Source organism: Lonchura striata, chromosome 1 (genome assembly GCF_046129695.1).
Source record: "Lonchura striata isolate bLonStr1 chromosome 1, bLonStr1.mat, whole genome shotgun sequence".
NCBI lineage: Eukaryota > Metazoa > Chordata > Aves > Passeriformes > Estrildidae > Lonchura > Lonchura striata.
In genome coordinates, this window is record NC_134603.1 from 339,695 (window position 1) to 361,504 (window position 21,810).

Sequence of the window (21,810 nt, forward strand, 5' to 3'; positions counted from 1 at the left end):
TTTTAGAGGTCTTTATTTTGGCAGGCTGCATGACAAACGCCTCTTCCGGGACTGCGACGCCTTTTGGGGAATGGCAGAGAACGGAGGGAAAAGGTGCCGGGAGACCTTTTCTGTTCCCTTCAGCCCCTGCAGCTGCTCCGCTGGTTTCAGGGCACTCGCTTGGTTCGTTCCTAGAGAAAAAGGCTAGGGCATGATTTTCAAAACTACTGCCCATCCCCAGTCAGAGTTTCCTACATTCCTGCATACAAATGAGTGGATCGAGAGAGGGCTTCTTTCCAAATGAGTTTAGCCATAGCTTCCTATTCTTTACCAATAGCTGTGGAAACGAAACACTTGCCAGGTTTTAGTATTGTACACACACTCCTCCCTGGGAATTTTGGGGCAGCTTTGGGTCCCTCTGCGGGACGGCACCCAGCGTGACCCCCTCCCCTCATTTGCCACCCACCCGCTCCTCCACCGCAGTGTGAGTCCCTCTCCTGGGGACCTTGGGGTGCCCCAAATGACATCAGAGCCCCGAGTCTTCAGCCCCTAACCCTGACCCCCGAAGAAGGCACAGGACGAGTCCAACTGCCCCGACCAGCAGCCCAGCACTCCCTTCCAGCCCTTCCCACACCTCCTTCCCCCAGAAAGGGACTCCGCCGCAACAAGAAAGGTGGGGGCAGCCCCCAGAAGGCTCGAAGCTCCCGCCCCGCCTCGCTGTCGCGGGCCAGGGGCAGAAAGAGGGAGCGGCAGAGGCGGCGGGGACGCGGCACGGCCGGCACGGCACGGAGCGGGGGCCGCTCGCAGCGCGATGCCGGCGGAGCCGCAGGTCCGGCAGTGCCGGGGCGGGGTCCGAGCGGCGCGGGGGATCCGCCGAGAGCTCCGGCCCCGTGCGGGGACTCCCGCAAGGCCCGGGGGGCGCCGGGCTCCGGCCCTCGGGGCTTTATTCTCCGGCGACCCGAGCCCCGCGGCTGCGGGGGAAAGAAGCGAAGGGGCGACGGGAAGAGAGGAGGGAGAGCGGGACATGCGAAAGGGCGGGGAGGAAGGTCGGGCTGCGGAGGAAAGCGGGCGGGGAAGGGAAAGGCCGGCAGGGAAGCAAGAGGGACGGGGCACAGAGGAGGGAGAGAGGGGGAATGGAACGGAGCAGCGGGGCAGGGACAGGACAGGAAGGAGCCGGGTTTGGGGGGGACATGGAAACGGGGGAAAGAGAGATAACTGAGGGGAATACGGGCAGGAGCATGGAGCGGGAGAGAGAGGGACAGGAGGTGATCCTCCCAGCGCCCCGGCTCCGCCTCGGCGCCCCGCCCGGGCTGCTGCGCTCGGCAGAGCTCGACTCCGTTCGGCTGCACTCGGCTCCTCGGCCAGCTTCGGCTACTTTCGGCCACGCTCGGCTATTTCCGGCCGCTTTCGCCTCCATTCGCCTCTTCGGCAAAGCTCGGCTCACCTCGGCTGAACTCGGCAAAGCTCGGCTCCGCTCGCCTCCTCGGCCCCTTTCGGCCGCTTTCGCCCACGCTCGCCTAGTCCCGCCCGCACCCGCCTCCATTCGCCCATTCCCACAGCTCGGCTCCCTCCGCCCGGCCCCGGCTCCCTCCGGCTCACACATTTCCTCAGGGCACCTCAGCACAGGGCGCACAAACTGCAGCCCCTAAAGGCTTGCGGCTCTTTCAACACACACACTCGTAACTCAGCTCTCGGGACAGAGCTGATGGCTCCTTTAGGACAAGAATAGTTACACGTAAAAGCAATTCCCTCATTTTGCATCTCCTTTTTATTGAACCCCCCCAAAATCCCATCCATATCACAAGGAACGTGCAGCTCCGGTGACGCTATTTGTACAAAGGCCCTGGGGCAGCACACAGCCGGGATTCCACGGAAGAAAGCCCGGTTTGCATTGCAGAGGTTCTCGCTCCGGCACTGCCTGTTTGCAGCTGGGCTCCGCTCCCCTCATGGCCACATCCCTGAATGATGTGCCAGATTTCCCAGAGAGCTCCCAATAAAACTCAGCTACAGTCACTGAGCAGAAAATCCTTTGGGCTTTAGTTCCGCCTCTCACCTGTTCCGAATGCAGGGAAGGCGGGTTTTGGTCCCACATCGCAGCAGCAGGGATGGATTAGGGTTTTGTTTTGGTTTGGTTTGTGGTTTTTTTGTGTGCGTGTGGGTTTTTTTTAAATTAAAAAAAGGGTAATAAAAACAAACCATGTCTGACATAAATGTCTTGAAGTGCCATTCAAGCTTTTTAAACCCAAGCAAACCGTCCTAATTCCCTAGCCCAGTCTTCTATTCATACTGGCTACTTACACCCCAGTGTAGGAAGCTCTGCAGCCTTCTTCTCCTGTCCTGTATTAGACAGAGGATGGATATGAAGGGCACACGCATGCAGTCTTTTTGGTTCTTCAAAAAGATAAAAATGCCTGCAATAAAAATTACAGAAGTAATATTGTCTCTCAAAGTGTTCCAGAAAAGGGAAATTGGAGCTTTAATGTCCCACTGAGAGATGTTGAATAAAATCTTCCCCCTGAGTTTGCACCCAGTAATAAAATACTGATTTTTTTTTGACCAGACAAGGTAGGTCTATAGGAGAACAGCTCAGGAGGCTCTCATGGCTCACGGCGATGAGGATGGAGCAGGGCAGAACGTTAAAGGTGAAGTGTCAGTCCCCTGAATTAATGCCCTGATGGAGCCAATTTTTTTGCTAAGAGACATAACAGTTTCTTCCTTTTGTTCCCCAGTTTCCAAGTCACCTGTAATTCGTTACCTGCACCAACCTGCTGCAGCTAAGTGACAAATCCAGCTCCTGTGCTCCAAGCCACGTGTCCCTGACGCGAAGGGAAGTCAGGGATACAGAATCAGCTGTGGAAGAAAGAGAAGACAAAAATCAGAACAGATATTCTTCTATTTCCCCACAGGATTACCAAGCCAAGCTGCTTGTTACCTCCAGGACTATGTTTGAAAAGAGTTCCCTAACTCTTTTCTTAGCCTGAAATTCCAGAGTGGCTTTGCCCATGCAAAGCCAACGATCCTACTCACAAGAAGGAACAAACCAGCTTCCTGTTAAATAAAGCACTTGGAAATATGAGCTGTCAGATGCTCTCACTGACCAGCAAAAGGGATCAGCATCCAGGCCCACTTGGAGATGGGTTTTTAAATATCACAAATAAACTTAACAAAAAATTATTCCTGACTCAAACCCACAATGCCTCAAACCATCAAAACAAAAATAGTTCTGGAATGACAGCTACACCTCTGCAGACCACAGCACAAAAATAACACTAAAGAATTTCTGACACCTTCCTTTTGAAGATGCTCTTACAGCATATTATCATAGTAAAGGGGCATTCCCTACATCTCTAACCAGAACTAGAGCTAGAGCTATCAGTTACTTTCACATACTCGCATGTCTGTATGATGGCCTTAGGAGAAGCTGGCAACAGCTCTTCTGGTACCACACCTTGGAGGCTCAGATTGAGTCAAAAGCACCACTGAAACCAGCGTGTCAGGAGCTAACTGAATAATGAAAGTAATTTTCTCCATTTCTGTGACAGAAAAGCCTTCCATTTGGACAGCATTATTTGCAGCCAATTATTCTGCTACTTCCAGCAGTGCTCCAGGGAGCTGTATCACTTCTCCGCAGAGCTCAGGAGCTGTTCATTAGGTTCATCTCCTATAGTCTCCAGTTCCTTTTGCTTGCACAATGTGCACCCTGCAGTGCCATATGACAGGAGCTTTGAGTGCTGTCTGTTGCTCTGTATTACCCTCATAGGACTGAGGAACCCATCCCAGCCAGGGAAAGAACAGCTTTTTATTCTTGGATTAGGACACAAAGTGCCACAGTTTATCCTAACAGTGGGAGGAATAAAGAGGAATACCTGGCATACTCAGAATTCCACCTTAGGGCAAAGCCCAAGTGACACTGCCCTACAGCAGGATTTGAAAAATTCAGGGTCCATCTCTTAATAAATACATTTTGGCAAGAACCTGCACGATTCTCTTTGACATGTATTTCTCCTTTGTAATGACTCAGTGCTTGGTCTCTAGGACTTCCATATCCCTGACACACTTGCACTCGGATTACTAGCAGGAGGATCACAAACTTAGGTAGTCTCATATCTGTGCAGCATTTAAAGTCAAGGAACACTAGGCTTGGTCAGTAAGACGTCCAGTTTTACAATTTTCCATCATAGCTGCCTACACCTTTTAACATAAACTTGAAAAAGAGACAAAATTCCACCCTACCACTGTTGCAATAGGGAACTGAACTCTGATTTCAGACATTTTCCTCCTGCTTGAGCAGGGACATTGTACAAGATGACCCCACTGGTGGGTCCCTTTCAACCTTAATAATTTTGTGATTTCCAGGGTCTTCAGAGCAAGCCTGCTGAGTTTATAATGTTTTATTTAATTAAAAAAGCTGGAAGTGCAGCTCGAACCCTGAAAGTCAAAATGCGTTTATTCCTTACTTACTCATTACCCCCCAAAGTAGAGCTGCAGCTCAGCAGACAGAGAGGGACTTCTGTGGACACTGCATTTGTCACCTGTGACTAATTTAATTCAGCAAGCTCTAAACCACAGGTCAGCCTGTTCCATTACAGCATCATCAGGGCAACTTACAAGAACTGAAGCCAACTGAGAGCCCCTTCATCCCAAAGAGGACAAATATAAGCCTTTTACTTCAGCTCAGCAGAACTCTTAGTTCATCCTAACAAGAGGTAATGCATCCCAGCAGGTGTCAGTGAACCCAACCTCTTTAAATACTCATTTAACCCTACCTCAGCTGGTAATCAAAGTCGTGGGGGTGAGGCTAGGCTGAATTTCTCTTTTCTGTCCTTCTCCAGAGTAGTCCTAGTGAAGTGGCCTTGGACTCTGTTTTCTGAAGAGCCTAAGTGCTGCTCATGAAAGCCTCTAGATTTTTCTCCTGCTGCTGCTAGAGCTGTGACTTTGAAGAACTCACTCCTAAGAGCTGGAAATGTAAAAGTCAATTGGATGTGCTGGGCTGCAGTGCCCCAGCACCCCAGGACAGGCAGTGCCCCTCACCGTGCCTGTGAGAAGGTGAAGCCAACCCACGCCAGGTGCCTGTGCTGGACAAGTGGGAACACTGAAGCCAAGGCTGCTTCCTTCTTGAGGCTTTCTGAGGTGGCTGCTAGGAGAATTTCTCTTAGGCAGTCTCTCGAACCCAGTCTCTCAATAACCTTCTGACACAAATAGAGGAGGATTTTTGTTCACTATCTCCATGTGTGCAAGGTAGGAAAAGTTAATTAATTGCCAGCATACCAGAAGATTCCGCCAGAGGAATCCTCTATACCAAGGCCTTCCATCAGAGCAGAAGGCACTAACCACGCAAAACCTCCAGCGGGAAGGATCCTAGCAGTCCTCTTCTTTCCTCCTTTGCAAGAAACTGTGCTTAAACATTCCCCAGTAATTAAATATGCTTATGACTCTTAAAACATTTAAAGTTCCTTGAGGGAAGAAGGTGTGTGGAGGCACTATATGATCCACTGTGTTTGTTACGTTTGGGGTTATGTTATATATTCTTACGTAATGGTTTGAAACTTATCTTTATCCCTGCACTGTGTCCTTAGAACAAGGCTGTGAACACTCTTTTTCTCCAAATACAAGAATAATTGAGGAAACAGAACAGTGTTTGTCAGAAATAACGAGGGTAGAGACTGAGGGTGCCAGCATGCTGACTTGTACCACCTTAGGACACTTTTGGAAGTCATCACTCCTGTAATATACTGGATCCAATTTCAGCAAGAGCTCCACTCTCTCCTGTGGTTTCCACAGGGCCAAATAAGGCAAGAGCTCGTTGAGACTGAGGGCTCCTCATGCCCTCCAGCAAGGAGAAGGTGGGCAAAGACCCATCGGTAGGAAACAGATGATCCTCAGATTGAGCAAGTTGCTAACATCCTCTTGAATGTGCTGTGGAATTGTGCAGGCATTGCCATGGCCAGGGAGAGAGCAAATGGATGCTCTGATAATCTGCAACCTAAATTTAGCTGCAATTCCAGAGGGACAGTCTGTTCCTAAGACATTAGCCTGTTCCTAAGACATTTCATTTCCTGGACTTCAGAGATCCCCTCAGGCACTGCAGCTGCATTCTCTGAGGGTATATTGTGCGTTTCAGGCAGTTGGTGTTGGGTCCCTCCTCACTGATTCTGCCCCACATCTTGTGTTCCCAGGCTGAGGTGGGAGACTTGAGTGTAGAAGCAATTATTTATCTCTGCCTAAGAGAGACTTCCGAGTATGATCTAGCTTAAATGCCTGCTTGTAGGGCAGGCTGCACAGCTGAACTTGCCAAACACGGAGAAGCTAAACAGGCACCAAACCCTTGGCTTATTTCTGGGGGAGGCCCTCAGATGGCTTCTGAGCTTCTCCAATCTCTGCTCTACAGGGAGTCTGCACATCTCTCCAGCAATTGAAATCTTGAGCAGGGAAGCAGGCTGGTAGCAAAAGACTGAGCTAACACATAGCGAGGCCAAAGGAAACTGAGTGTCAGCACAGCTTTGAGTCCAGAAACACAATCAAAGCCCGGGGAAGAGTGTGGCAAATGCTGGGGTCAGCAGTGCAAGTACAGGGCAAGGCTGGACGGTCCCTGAGCAAAGCACCGGGCACTGCCCAGACCAAACCAAAGACCAGAGTCTAAGCAGGAATACAGGGAGATTTCCAGGAGCTCTGCTGGGCTGGGATAGGCTCCCATGGTAAGCTGAGAGGACAGAGACTTGGCCCTCAAGCTACAGCCACTGGGACAACTCTCCATCACGGGGCCAGGGAGCTGTGCAGGGCACAGACTCACCTCATCCCCAGCACTGCTGTCCCCGGAGAGCCCGCTGGCTCTCTGCTCCTGAGAAACACTCTCTTTTCGCAAAAATCCAACTCCCTCACCACCTGCATCTGCTTCTTCTTCAGTATTGCCCGCAACCTTCATTTCTGCTCTCTCAAAGCACTGTTCATCTCCACCTCTTTTTCATCGCAACATCTTTCAGTTGACACCTTTGAAGAGGCCACTGAATTCTACCATTACAGAGCCTGCTATTAGTTTTAATCCTCAGTTCTGCATTCCAATGCATTCTGCATTCTGCTTTTGAAAACATACTGAAAACTCATAAAATATGTGGTGTTCACTGGAGCCAGTGCTGACTTCTGCACTGTGCCTTGGCACAAACACGCTCCATCACCTGTGACATCTCTCCTGCATTGACCATTGTTCAAAGCTTTCCTGCAGGTGCCTGACGGAGCAACAAAATCTTGCTGAGCTTCTGTCAGGGCAGGAGCATAACAAGGTGCAGATCCTGTCCTGACCCCACAAAAGAGGGGTTTTTCCTGCATTCCTTCCTGCTGTGACACTCAATGACAAACATCCTCTGGGCCTCTATGTTACCAAATACAAGTACATGCCAACGTTTAGCGAGGACAATTTCAGCTTTCCCAATCTAAACTTTCCATATGATGTAATGACACTGTCACTTATTTCCTAAGAACCCCAGCCCACATAGCCTAGAGAAGTGTCTGTTGGCTCAGAGCAAGCTTTAGGAGCCTGGAAGAAGCTTGTTTTGATTTAGATGCCAGGCCCAAGACTGCATTTGAACTCTTGTCTCCCCACCAGAGGTTTCTAACCCATCCCCCATGTCACATGTGTAACACCAAATTCAGCAGAAAAGCACTTCTGGGAGAAGCTTAGGAATGGAGGAAAGTATAGTTATTATAAATGTTTCATATATCTGTATGTAAAGATAGATAAATAGATAGCTAAATATGTACAGACATCTGTACACCCACCTACACCGGTATCTATATGAAGTCCTTTTTAGACCCTTCCCCAAAGTTGTAAGTGATTGGTGCTTATAGAGACAAACAAAATGAACTTTTAAGTTAAGCCAACTTGGGTGGCTATTTGTGTCACAACAGTTTCTGAAAAAATGATGACAGGACTTAAAAGTCACCAATAGTAATAATAATAATAATAATAATAATAATAATAATGGTAATAAAGTATTTTGCTGTTATTTTGGCGGCTTATGCTGCTTCCTGTACTTACTGCTCAATGCCTTGCTATTTCAGTAGTTCACTATGAAGCAATAAAGCAAAAGCCTTAAGGCTGGCTGCTTAGCTTACAAGAAGCTCTGTTACAATTTGGAGAAAAAATAAAACTTGGAGCATTATCAGTAAAACAGAGATTCTACCCATTAAAAATGCAGTATTTGCTCTGCAGACCTGCAAAAACTTACTTTAAAAGGTTAACTGCGACCTTTCATAAACCCAGTCTCATTTTAGCAGAAGAGTTTCCTGCTTCTCTGTGACTGTGAGATGTATCTAGTAAATTCCTTTCAAAGGCCTTACCTGACCTATTTATTTTGCAATTGAGAGCCAAAATAGCTCAATATCAAATATCTGCAAGCACCTTAGTACTTTTGGAGAGTGGAACTGCTCGATCAAATCCTCACGATGACCACACTGTTTCAAAATGCAACAATGAATTATGTCATTATGTTTCCATTTGGAAAGGATTATAATGTAAAATTATGACAAGAGCCTGCCCTACTCTGAAGGCATGGGGACAATGGGGATTTGAGTCCCCAGTATGTAACTACTGTTGCAAATGGAAGACATCTATCAGGAACTGAGACGTGCATTACTGCATGAGATACAGTACCCAAGTCCCAAACTTCATTAACCTTAATTAATTGGTTTTGAAACCAAATTTTTTCCGTAGCAGTTCAACTGCATTAAAAGGGCCCTCTCTATAAATGGTTTTGATATATAAACATGCAAGCACTCCCAGAAGGGCCACATCCTTAAGGACTGCTACTATATATTTACTTTATGAAGACACTGCCCCATCTGCTGGGTCAGCCACGCACACGGCCCCACTGCTACGCTTGAGTGTGGCACTGGAATAAAACTTTTCTTGTGTTTAGGAACAAAACCCCGTCAGTCAAATCCACAATCATTCCAGCAAGTAGGGATGCACCAAACTGCTCGGGTTTCCATCCCTGTTTATTCTGGAAACTGACCGCAAACTCCTACGGAGATTTTGAAGGGCACAAGGGCTTCTTGTGAAAGCACAAAGGAAAGAATAAATGACTAAACAGGTATGTTCAGAAGAATAGGTGGGAGGTTTGTACCTAAGCACATAAGGCCACAGCCTCCTTTTTCAATATGTACAATTGTAGAATCAGAGAATGGTTTGGGTTGGAAGGGACCTCAAAGCTTTTCTCATCCCATCCCCTGCAGGGACACCTTCCACTAGAGCAGGTTGTTCCAAACCCCATCCAACCTGGCCTTGGACAATTCCGGGGGTGGGGCTGCCTCAGCTTCTCTGGGCAACCTCTGCTAGGGCCTTGCCACCGTAACAGGGAAGAATTTCTTCTGTATATAGGATTTCTTTAAGCTTTAAAGTCCTAAAGCAGAGGCCACCTCAGGCAGGCATTTACGGATGTAAAGGGTCCTTCTCAAAGGTAACTGTAAAACATGTTCAATGTTCATTAACCTTTCATATGCTGTTCACCAATTATGGAGTGCTTTGAAGAATTTTTAATGAACGTAAATTTTAACCAAAAATACTGCAAAGCCATTATTAATACTGTATGTAGGCACAGGGTACCTGACTTGTAAAGCTGCCAGAAACCTAAACTCTTCTGATAAGATTTGCCACATTTTTTTCTTTAAATAAATACATTTTAAAAAATCATCAAATGTCCTTGCTTTATTTCACCACAGCAACGAAATAAGCACAGTCTCAAGTCTGTGCTTCTGTTTCCTATTACATTAATTTCTCCTACCCTGTTCCTCCCTCAAAGCAGTGAACATGCAGGCAAGTAATCCTGCCATTGCTCCAAATCAATGGAGGATACAAACCTGCCTGCAGCCTCTGTCCCTCTGCTACTAGGCAGTCACTGCTGCACCCAGGCTCTTTATTCACGGTTGTAACAGAAATACTTTCATTTTTTTCTCTTAAAAAGACACTTAACATTTCACCAGATGGTATCAGCACTTCCAAGTGCCTGTAAACCAGACTCCCCAAGCCCAGCCCATTAGCAGCTGCTCTGTGAGTGGCAAAGGAAACCAGAAATTAATTGCCTACCTTACACCGCTTCTCACCTGGTCTTGGCTACTTCCTTTCCTCAGGCTCTGGCAAGAAACCCAGACATGAAGCAATTCCCCAACCACAATGACAGCCATGAAAAGCTATTTAGGCTGCTGACAGTTCGGCCCATATCATTGGGCAGTCTGACTGAATTAGGATAGAGAATTTTAGGCTCCCCACACTCTTCTGAGCAGAGGTAGGGTGCGTTATGTTCCTGTCTTGTGGAAACCTGGCACGTGGCAGAATGGGAGTTGGGTTTGTGCATCCTTTGCTGCTTACTCCTCTCCTTACCCCGAAAAACTGGATGTGAAGCTGCAGGTGTCCTTTTTACCTTTGTACTGGGGAACAAAGAGGTGGCAGATCCCCACCATTAATAGCCTGTGCAGACAGACCAACAATGAAATACAACTGTACTGGGTTTGCAAGGCAAAGCTTTGGTAGCAGGGTGGGGGGCAGAGCGGCGGCTTCTGCAAGAAGCTGCTGGCAGCTTCCTCCATGTCTGGCAGAGCCAGTCCCTGGCAGCTCCAAAGATGGATGTGCTTCAAGACGAGGCTGAGCCCATGAGAAATGGTGGTGGTGCCTCTGTGATCATGTGTTTCAGAAAAAAGAAAAAAATAAGTTTCTGCACAGTTGTAATTGCAGCCAGAGAAGAGTGGAGTGAGAGTACGTGAAAGGAACAACTGTGAGACAACTGCAGACACCAAGGTCAGTGAAGGAGGGAGAGAAGGTGTTCCAGGCACAGGAGCTGGGATTCCTCTGCGACCATGGTGAGGCAGCTGTGCCCCTGCAGCCCATGGAGATCCATGGGGATGCAAAGATCCACCCGCAGCCTGTGGAGGAGACCCATGCCAGAGCAGGGGGATGCCTGCGAGGAGGCTGTGACCCCGTGGGAGGCCTGTGGAAGGAGGAGCCCCTGCTGGAGCAGCTTGTCCCTGAAAGGCTGTACCCGTGGTAGGGTGGCCCACGCTGCAGCAGCCTGAAGGGACTTTCACCCACTGGAGGGATTCAGACTGCAGCAGTTTGATGGGGAGTGTTGCCTGTAGGATGGACTCGCACTGCAGTAATTCACAGGGATCTGCTGCCTGTGAGACGGACTCATGCTGCATAAGTTCATGGAGAACTGTCTCCCATGGGAGAGACCCCATGGAGCAGCAGGGGAGGGACTGCTTTCCCTGATGAACTGATTGTCACCTCCATTGCCTGTGTCCCTGCACAGATGGGGTAGGAGGTAGAGCTGGGAAGGAGGGTGTGGGAAGATGATGTTTTTAAGGTTTTATGTTGTTTCTCATTATCCTGCTCTGACTATTTAGCCATAAATTCAATTAGTATCTCTAATAAGACTATCTTTTGCCTGTGACAGTATTTGATGAGTGATCTCTCCTGGTCCTTATCTCAACCCTTTTTTGTATTTTCTCTCCTCTGTCCAGCTGTGGAGGTGAGTGATAAGAGAGGCTCTGGTGGGTGCCTTGCATCCAACCCACTACATGGGAGCCTGCTCCTGGATCATGGAGCAGCTCCTGCCCCACTGCTCTGGGAATTACAGCCTGTTCGAAAGCACTTGCTAGCACAGCACTATGTAGAACAAAGATGAAATTTTCCTCTTAAGCGTTTCTGATAGCCACCAGCAGAAGAATGGCATATTCACCACCCCATCCAGCTGCCTCGAGATGTTGGCAATTGGTGGGTTACACTGATGGAAAAAATATTTACCCTAAAAATCCTGCAATGCACCAGAGCAGAGAACTAAGCACAGAACTCACTCACAATGGCTGGAGACAAAAGAGCTACAGCTAAAGCTATCACAGCCTCTAGTCATCATGCACACCCTAAAGCATGTCTCATCTATGGCAAGAGACCAGAAACAAGCCTGGCTGCTGGTTGTTCTTGCTACCCAGCTGATTTTCATTGATGTTCGCCTTACATAATTCCACTTCAGGGCCTTAGCTGGATTTCCATCTGGCCATCACTCTCTCATGGCCGATTCCTTCCATTTTAAACCTTTGCTCCATCCCTGTGACATCTGCTGTTTTGTAATACCCCACACCCATCCCGAGCTCCACTTTCAGTCCGTGGACAAGCCCCCTGTCATCTGCTGAGCTCCTCTGCCACATAAGCCTCTCTGCATTCACCTTCACCAGAGGCTGCTTCAGTTCTGGCTGGACAGCTGCACACACATTGCCTCAAGTAGCTCCTCACTCATCTGTGTATGAGTATCATCAGAAACAACTATTAAACACCCAAACTGCTTTTAATTGACAAGCAGTAACTCATGTGTTTCGCTCAGTACTTATAAAAGGTCACAGTTCTGTGTTTTCCAGTTCTGACTAATAGTACCCACCACCTGTAACCCCCAGAAGTGGCAATATTGCTCAGCTGCTTTTCACATCTCTCTTTAGCACATACTATTAAGAGACCATTTACCTAATCAATTACACATTGAAAAGTATCTCTAGTGTCTAAAGGTACTCTGAAAACTGGATGCAATGGAGGAACTACTTCCTGAAACTTGTGGATGTGCTAAATCAATGACTGGTCATTGATTAAAGGCTGGAGCACTCACCTTGAGCTTTAACACTTCAGCTGATCAGCATGTGCACATGAGTACGTATTGGTGCAAAGGATTGTCTTCTGCTTCAACTGACAAACTGCTGGATAGCTTTTACATGAAAAAAAAAATCAAAAAGAATAAAATAAAACATAATAAAATGAATAAAATCTGTATTCCTCCAGACCCAGGGGAACAAACAAGCCAGACCTTCCAGACCCAAGCCCTGCCAGTAACAGACACAGCACTAAGGGATACACAGCATGGCTGGGTGCTTAGGTTACCAACTTCTGAACTCGGGAAAGAAAGGAGGAAAAGGCAAACTTCTGGATTATTTAACAAAGTAATTTCAGCAACGATCACTCTTGGTAACTTAATGGAACAGAGGAGCAAAGTCCTCTGCCCAGAGACAAGAAGTGACTGTGTATGGCTCAGCTCACGGCCACATAACACACTCTGACCTCAGTCTGCTGGAGCTTCCTCCATATGGGGACAGCAGGGGCAACCTGGATGGCTGGACTCACCCTTGACTACCAACAAAATGCTGAAACAGTCCTGACCTGGTGCTGTGCGAAAGGAAACACTGCCAGGAAGCATTGACGGGATCAGTTCTGAAAGCAAAGCGAGGTCCTGGCCTCATGTATTGCCCTGTTTTAACCACACAGGCAAACAGCTAAGAAATGTAACTATTTTCTGCTTAAAAGCCGCAAATTCCTTGGAGAAAAGGAAAACTCAATCTGACAAAAAGAAACACTCAGGCAATGGTGATAATCTGGCACATACTGGATAACAATCATTGCCCAAAAGCTGCCAGAGAAAATGGAAATTAAAAGTCACAAGGCAGATGCAGAATAATATCTGTTGTGAAAATACATTATTCAGCCAGCACTGGTGGCGGAGACTTTTGGTGCACTGCAATCTGCACACCCTGGTGACCACATATGCAGCAAGATGTGCTGCTTGGCATAGCCAAAGAGAGAGCAGCAGCCTTGCTTGTGAGGCATTTGGGAACCAGTGCCCTTACAGGTCAGAACTACCTGTTATGCCACTTTCACTGCATCGCAGCCTTCTGGAACTTGAGTAACACAGACCAACCCTGCCTTGGGGCATGCAAGAAATCATATGGGGACAAGCTGCAGACAAATGGGCCACTAGTCCTTGCCACATGCATCACCAATGGCACAGCATATGCTCCCGGTTACACTGTGGGTCACATTTTGGATGGAGATCTGCAGTCCTCCATCTGCCTTAGAAGAGACAGATGCACACGCTTTACAGCCAATCATCAACTATTGCCCAATTCCACCTTTACTACACAAGGGCTTTAGCAGACCTGCATTAACTTCATACTGCTTGGACATCTGTTCTCATGTGTTCAGAGGAGAAACAAGAGAAATATCTTACTGCTTGTTCCAAGGTTTTCTTCTCTTCACCTAAACAAGGCTCATGAGTGATACAGAAGGAATGAGGGAAGTATTTTTTTCTTGGAGCCCAACAATCAACCGACAAGACAACAAGGAAGCCTCTAGGGGACTTCTGACCATTCAGGTCATTGATATATTATTATTTTAACAGTCATAAAACCACTTTTGTGATATTTCTCTCCTTGTTTCTTGCCATTCCCCGTTTGTCCATCCAGATACATCTACTCTCATGTATCAGGCTGCACAATCTGTAGTGCAGAGACCATGCCTTCACTGTATTTATGCAGTGCTCATGCAAGAAGACTCTTGTCTAGCAATGAAGGAGGCTTAGGGATATCTGGTGTCCAGTAGCACAAGCAGCTGACAGTTCTTAGCTCTTCCTCAAAAAAAATTTCATCTGTTTTATGCAACAGCCACTCCAAATACAACTGCATTTTGCAAAGCACTTTTCTGACAGATTTCAGCCAGGCTAAATGATGGCTCTTCCTCTTGTCAGAGGAAGTATCCTTGCTTTTTGCTTTGCATTTGGATCAGAAAAGCATCAAAGCACAAGGCTCTGCCTAATGACTTCAAACCAGAGGTCTCTGGATCCACTCTCAAGAGCACGTTCCCTCTCTGGGTACCTGCCTTGTCCCACCACAGCTTCCACCCTCTTCTTGGTGGATGGCCATTCTCAGCCAAAGCACAGCCATGGCCAGCCACTTGGGGATCATGCCAAAGCCATAACTGGGGGCACTGGGCAGAGCTGCCCACACAGCTGGCACAGTCTGGCACATCACTGTACCCGTGTGCTACACAAGTTTTGCTGCCACTGCCATGTAGCTCACTGGTAACAGAAGATTCACAACAGATAATGGTTTAAATCAAATAATGTGATCCGAGCCCTGCTCTACTAACACGATTATCTCTTTACCTTTTCATTGCTTGCAATAATCAGGTAGTGGCAAGTTAATGAATTTCACAGCACGCGTCACATATCGCCTTGTTACATAGCTGTTTCTTCTGCATCTGCAACAAAATGAAAGGTAAGACTGTGAAATTACTGATAGAAGGCAAACAGGGTCTACTCACCACGGGAGAAAAGATGCCTCCAAGAGACTCATTCCATCATTCCCCTCTCTTTGGCAAATTACAAGAAATTAGCCCTTTTTATTTCTGGAAGAAATACACCACAGAGCAGTTGTGCCACCAGTGCACTGTCACCACGCTGCACCCATGGGCAGCTGATTCTGCACTGGAAACCAGAGAGCAGGAGAGTAGAAGCCTGGGGATGGGGGCTTGGTGGTATGCCAGAGAAGGCAGCTCCATACCTTTCACAATTCTTTCCCTTCTCAGTGCACCTGCTGCAGAGAAGGCCAAAGCTAGGACATTTTATATACATTTTTTTGATCACCCTGTTAGCTTAAGTGGAAACTTAAGTCTTCCCAGAACAATAAAATTCTATAGCATACAGAGAGAAACGGGCAAGCACCAGAACCCCAGGGATCACTCCCAAGGGAAAATTAAATTCAGTTAGGGATGAAAAGAGCCAGAAGGTAACATGAGGGAAGGTAACAGGACCTCACAGCCAGCAAGAGGATGGGAGAAGAAGCTGTGCTATCAGCAAGTACCAGTGCTCCAAATGCAGGGAGCGCTGTGCAGCCCCGTCTCTGCCAGGAAAGGCTCATGGAGCAGAAGAATGAGCACACGGGCTGCCTCTCAATCTCCTGGCAGGAAGCTTCTCTACTCCCCTTGTGCCTGGACACAAAGCTTTGGGCAGTAAGAAGGGAGAGGCACGGTGGCACCCGTTCAGGGACAAGCCAAGCTATGGCACACCCTGCCCTGGTTCAGTGCTGGGAACCAACGGTGATCTGGCTACAAAAACCACAGGAAAGATCATGTTTGACCCCGTGCAGCTTTTCTCTTAGAAATCACTTTAGACACTCTTCTTGTGACTAGTGCTCAGTGAATCCTACCAGGACAGAATGGGACGTGCTGCAGCAGCAACTCTGACCATGGCGTGGCTGTCCCTGCTACCTGCAAGGACACAGCTCGGCCACAGAGAGAAAATTTTTTGTGCCAGGAATGTTTACCAGTGCCAGGTGCTGGTAAGCACTGCTCAGGGTGCTGCTGGCACCTGGGATGGCTCAAAGCTCCATGGTTTGTGGCAACAGCCAAAAAGCACGTGCCACCTCCTGAGGACCTCCACCTGTAGTACCCCGGGCAATTCAAAACCCACTATTCCCTTGTGCCTTTGTCTACCTGGAGTCATTCAGGGAAATGAAAATACACTAACTGAATTAAGAAGAGAAATCTGTTAAGATACATTATTCTTAGGCCTCTGATGGAGAATTGAAGCACCATTAATTGCCTTCCTTCCTGCTCCTTTAATTTGCAGAATAAGTGTCCATACAGACTTCTAATGAGGTTTAGTTCATCTTCCTGAAAGGTAGCTTAGTTTAACTTTCTCCTATTCCTCCTCTAGACAACTTATGAATTACAGTATTAAAGCACCCTGACTCAAAGGATTCTTGCACTGTGGGAACACTTCCTGCTCAGAGTTTTTCAACAGTTAAAATCTCTGTGCTCTTTTATGCCAGATTTAGTCTACTAGCCCAAATGGGTCCACAAAAGACATCTGTATGGATGAATGCAATTAGTTAAAATATTCTCCTTCTACTTTCATTCCACTGCTGGAAATAAAACATAAAAAAAAACCAACTCTGTACCTGTTCCGTTTTCAGACTGAAGCAACAGCATATTCCTGGCTGCTAATGCAGCAGGGACAACAGCACTGAAGGGAAATGTTTGGATAATCACGTCTTTATTTAAAGAGAACCCAATTTCTCCATCTAAGCCATCACTGCCCTCCATCATAACAGCCAGCATATCCACGACATCTAATAAGTGAAGGAAAAAATGTAAGCAGAGGATCCAGACTAACTGGGAAAACAACAGAGGTAGAATGCAACATTCCAGGAACACAAGGTATCATTTAGCCCCCAAAAAAAACCCCAAAACAAAACAAAACCGAAGATAACACCAAACAAACAAAAAAACCCCACCTTAAATTAGTAACAAGAAAATAATTATTCTTACCTCAATAAACCCATAATGCCTCAAACCATTCCAAGGAGGGCGGCAGGAGGGGCGGGCAGAGCCAAGGCCCCGCTCCGCCGCCCCGGCGGCATTTTCCGGCACGCGGCCGCTCCCGGCGTCTGGAGAGGGGCGCGGGGCCGGGAAACGCGGCGCAGCCCTGCTCCGATACCGCTCGGCCGCGGCCCGGGAGCGAGGCGACCGCGCCTCCGCCGCCCGCCAGCACCGGCCCCGCCCTCCCCGCCGCCGCCCGCCTCGCCGCCGCCGCCCTGCTCGCCGCCTTCAGCCCTCCCTTCACTCACAGACACCGCCCCGCTCGCCGCTCGCTCCCGCCCCTCGCCCTTCCCGCCCCGTCTCGGTGGTTTTGCCGGGCGCTGGCTGGGGGGGCTGCAGTACCGCACTGTGCCCACAAGGCGGCAGCACTTATCATGCGAGGCCGCGACTCGGCATTCGCAAGAAGCCGGGCCGTGGGGACCTTAACGGAGAGAGGCGTTTTTGCCCATGCCTGTCGGCTCCCGCCAAAAACCCGCACGCTCGCGGTGCTGCTGACCCCACAGCCCGTGTGCACGGCACCGGAGCCGCCGCGGAAAATCCCGTCGGGGGGCGCCGGCCATGCAGGCAATTCAGGCAGTGTAAAAAACAGACACGGGTCCTCGAATTTCAATGTCCTCGTTTTCGCGCCCTCTCGAGAAGGTCAAGGGAGTCCGAACCAAGCCACTCCCAAGATGGCGGCTGCAGGCGGCGGGCTGCAGTACCGCTCTCTGCCCACAAGGCGGCAGCACTGCGCCGTCAGCAGCGAATGCCTCGAAATATCCCGCGCGGAAAAGAACAGCAACAAAAAATCTGCCTCTGACCCAATAAGAACCGAAAGAAAAAACCTTTTCTCTTAAACTGCATTTCAATGTATTTTATTTTTATATTTTTCATACCTATATTCACATTCGGATTTATAATTTATATTGATGTAAAATTGTGTTTTTATAATTTCTTACATTTATTCCTATTCTATTTTATTACATTTTATATTTTTATACATACCCTAATACATTGCTTACATATTTCTATAGTTAGATTTCTATTTCTAAAAGGTTTATGTTGCTTAAAATAAACCCCTGCCTCTATCCAAGTAAAAATCTTTTTTAAAAACCCTTTCTTTTATACTGCGTTTAAATTTATCTCTATTTTTTGTATTTATATTCAAATGCACATTTTAAATGTAGATTGATGTATGGTGTTATTTATAGTCTATCTCTTCCTAATACTTATTTTTATTTCTATTTTACATTTTTATATATACACCTGTATACATTGATTATATATTTCCATATTTAGAACGACATCCAAATAAAATGTATATTCATATTTTTTCAATTAAAACCCTGCCTCTAACCAAATAAAAACAAAAAAAGCCCTTTCTTTAAACGATACTTGAATATTTATATATTTTTTCATCATTATAGTCACATTTGAATTTCTACTTTTTATTGATGTACTTATAAATTATACATATATAATAAGTTAGCGAGATAGATAAATTATTTTTTAAATTCCATTTCGTACATACTGCTAATACTTATATTTACTTACCTTTGAATTTTTATATAGATCTTAATGTATTCAGGATATATTTCTATACATAGATTTCTAATTTTATTTTATTTATATAATTTTTATAATAAAATCCCTACCTACTACCAAATAGAAAATATCAATCCCCTTTATTTTAAAGTATATTTTAAAATGTCTATATTTCTATTTTTGATTTTTACAAGTACTTATATAGTCTATCACAATATATTGAGGTACTATATTTCGATATATAATATTTATGACATGTAATGTGTTATAATAAGACATATACAGTAAAATATGCATTATGTACTCTATTGATTCCTATTGTTTTGTAATATTCATATATCCACATGCATTAATTATACATTTATATATGGATATTTATATTTATAATCTATACTTATATGCATATAAACATTTAAATACTCTATATCAAACAATATAATAGCTAATAGTAATGGATAACATTATTTATGTTACATGTTTTATTTATATGTTTTCCATTAATATTTAAAATTGAAGTTTTATATTCCCATTTTCATGTTTATGCATTTGTTTTGTTTCATTAGAGTTACAGTTAAAACTTTGCAGTTCTAATCTAATTCCTAAATATAAAATGCCAAAACAAACAGCATCAAATTCCCACCAATACCATCCAAAAAATTCAGGAAGGCTCCACCAGCCAACCAACTACCAGCAAAAAAACCCGCACTACACTCCTTTCACTAGCAGCTCTTATCACAAAAACGAAACAAACATTTTAAAAAAGACCGATAGAAACCCACACAGCAAATCACAAAAACCACTAAAAAAAAAAAAAAAAAAAAAGCCAACTAACTTACCATACTCCAAACCATACAAGAGACCCCCAGTGTTTGTAAAAAAAATAATAACCAAAACTCTACCACTACACTAACTCTTAAAGAGAACCCAATGCTCTATAAAACTAACTAAAAAACCCCACCAAATAATTACAGATATAAAAAAATTGGAACCACGAAGAAACAAAAAATTCACCACCCAAATAAAATAAATACCTACAGAGATCCACCATGGAAATACCCATGTTCCCAAAAATAAAACTAATAAAAAACAACAACCAAATACATCAAACCACAAAAAGAAAATTATATTAACAAGAACAAAATAATTATTCCTAATTCAATAAACAAAAATTGCCTCAAACCATCAAAACACAAATACCACCTAGAAATAAACACGTCGCCAAAAGAGAAATATAACCACAAACAATATCTCCCAAGTTCTCTGCAACAATGAAACATACACGGCAATCAAATAAGCCAAATGAATGAAACCCCTATAATATAATAAACAAGAATGCATTCATCAATATTAAAAAAAACCTCACCGATTAACTCCAGGGCACTCCCTCAAGCCCACCAAAACAAACACTATGCACTCGCGCTAATAAAAGCCTCCACAACCGAATTAAAAAACGACCCTCTACTTCATGCTACTGTTATAAATTGTGACACGACAATTTGAAGTGTCTTAATTCAATAAAGCAATTTTATTTAAAATACCAAGCGAGTAAGGCAGGCAAAGCACAGCGCTGGGCGGCCGGGGAGTCTCCTGCTCCACCAACGGCGCACAAAAATGTTCTGTCACAACCTTCCTTTTATCCCCCCCCTTCTCCTTGCAGGCGTGACTCTTCAGATGTAGTCTGAGTCTGGTCGTTGTGATAGCTTCTAAGTCTCTTCTTTTGAGATACAGCAAGCAGACCAGATACACACACCCAGGACTCTAATCTCAACCTCCTTATCACCTTGTAAGCAAATAAGCATTTCAAAGACACACCAGTACATTCTTATGCAAACCAAGGTAAGCGAGCATATCACAGTGAACAAATGATCTTCCACTTATCTCACTACGACCCATAAAAACCAGTGTAAACCTTCAGAAACACAACCTTAAAAAACATAAGAACCGATCAAAAAGAAATCCAACAACAACACTCAACCCAAAAAAAAACTTGTCACGAGCACCCGAAGCAAGAACCGTAACAACCAAGAAGCGCCCGGGGCCCTTCTCCTACAGCGACTCCGAACAAAAGCCACCGATCCCAGGAGCTCCTCAGGAGCGCCTCAAAACCAGCGCAGCGAGGGAGGCTGGAAGATGCGAAGCCGTGCTCCCGGCCCCGGGCACAGCGCGGCTCCGGCAGGAAAGCGGCTCCTCCGGCAGGCAGAGGCGGCGCCGCGCCGGGAGACCCCCGCCCGCTGCCCCCGGCCCGGCGGGGCCAGCACCGGGCCCGGGGGGCCCCGGCAGCGCCCGAGCCCCGCGCCCGGAGCGGACGGAGCGGCGGCACCGGCCGGCACCGGCCCCGCCCGCGCCGCCTCCCCTGCCCGCCGGCCCGGCCAAAGCTCCACTCGGCTCCGCACGGCTCGCACCGGCGCGGCTCCGGTGGGCCCGCGGCAGCCCAGCTGCGCCCAGCTCCCCTTCCGCCCCGGCCAGCCCCGGCACTGCCGGCAGGGCTCCGCGCCGGACCCTTCGCTGCCGGGCCGGGGGCAGAAGAAGCGCCCCGAATGCAGCGGCACAGCCCGATCCCCGCCCTGCCAGCGCTGCCACGGCTGCAGCTCCCTTCCTCTGAAGCCCCGACACTGACGCCACGCTCCGGCGCTCACCTCACCCCAACAAGGACACAGAAACGTGGGCTCCCCTTCAACTGCGTCCCCTAGCAGAGAAGAAAAGAAGCGGCTTCCCTCAAATGATGGCAAAAGGGAGAATTTTACCTCAATCCAAACCCCTTAAAAGGGGGGACAACAGGGCAGCCCCCTCCATTTGAACCTCAGGATGACGAAATTTCAAAGGGAAAGGAGAAAAGTCCCCGCTACAAAGGCACACCGGCTCACCTGTTTGGCCACTGCTTCTCGGCACAAAGGTTTGTCCCTCGGCTCCTCCTTTGAGCAATGCTCCACGTATCCAGGTGGGGATCCAGGTGATCCCCCCGGACCCTGTCCGAAGCGCCCACCGTCCTTCCAGGAGACAGTCCCGGGAGCCCCCCATAAACTCCTCTTCTACAGCAGCTCCGTGCAAAAGCCAGCGGAGGCAAACCCTCGCCCCAAAACAACCTACCCCCGGCAGGAGCCGCCCCTCCTCATCATCCTCACAGCTCA

At 47.0% G+C, this 21,810-nt stretch overlaps 1 long non-coding RNA gene across 6 annotated transcripts; it reads right to left on the reverse strand.

The window, feature by feature from the left end:
- Nucleotides 1–1,724: 1,724 nt before the first annotated feature.
- LOC110478057 (uncharacterized) lies at nt 1,725–21,561 on the reverse strand. 6 transcript variants are annotated; one of them, XR_013339534.1, is made up of 6 exons: nt 17,108–17,283; nt 16,738–16,908; nt 14,943–15,037; nt 12,621–12,716; nt 2,278–2,829; nt 1,725–2,032 (listed from the first exon to the last, which is right to left on the reverse strand). It is a non-coding gene; the product is annotated as an uncharacterized LOC110478057 (long non-coding RNA). The 6 variants fall into 6 exon arrangements; XR_013339539.1 differs by having other exon boundaries at nt 1,725–2,390; nt 2,745–2,829; nt 17,108–17,276; XR_013339535.1 differs by having other exon boundaries at nt 1,725–2,390; nt 2,735–2,829; nt 17,108–17,275.
- Nucleotides 21,562–21,810: the final 249 nt, after the last annotated feature.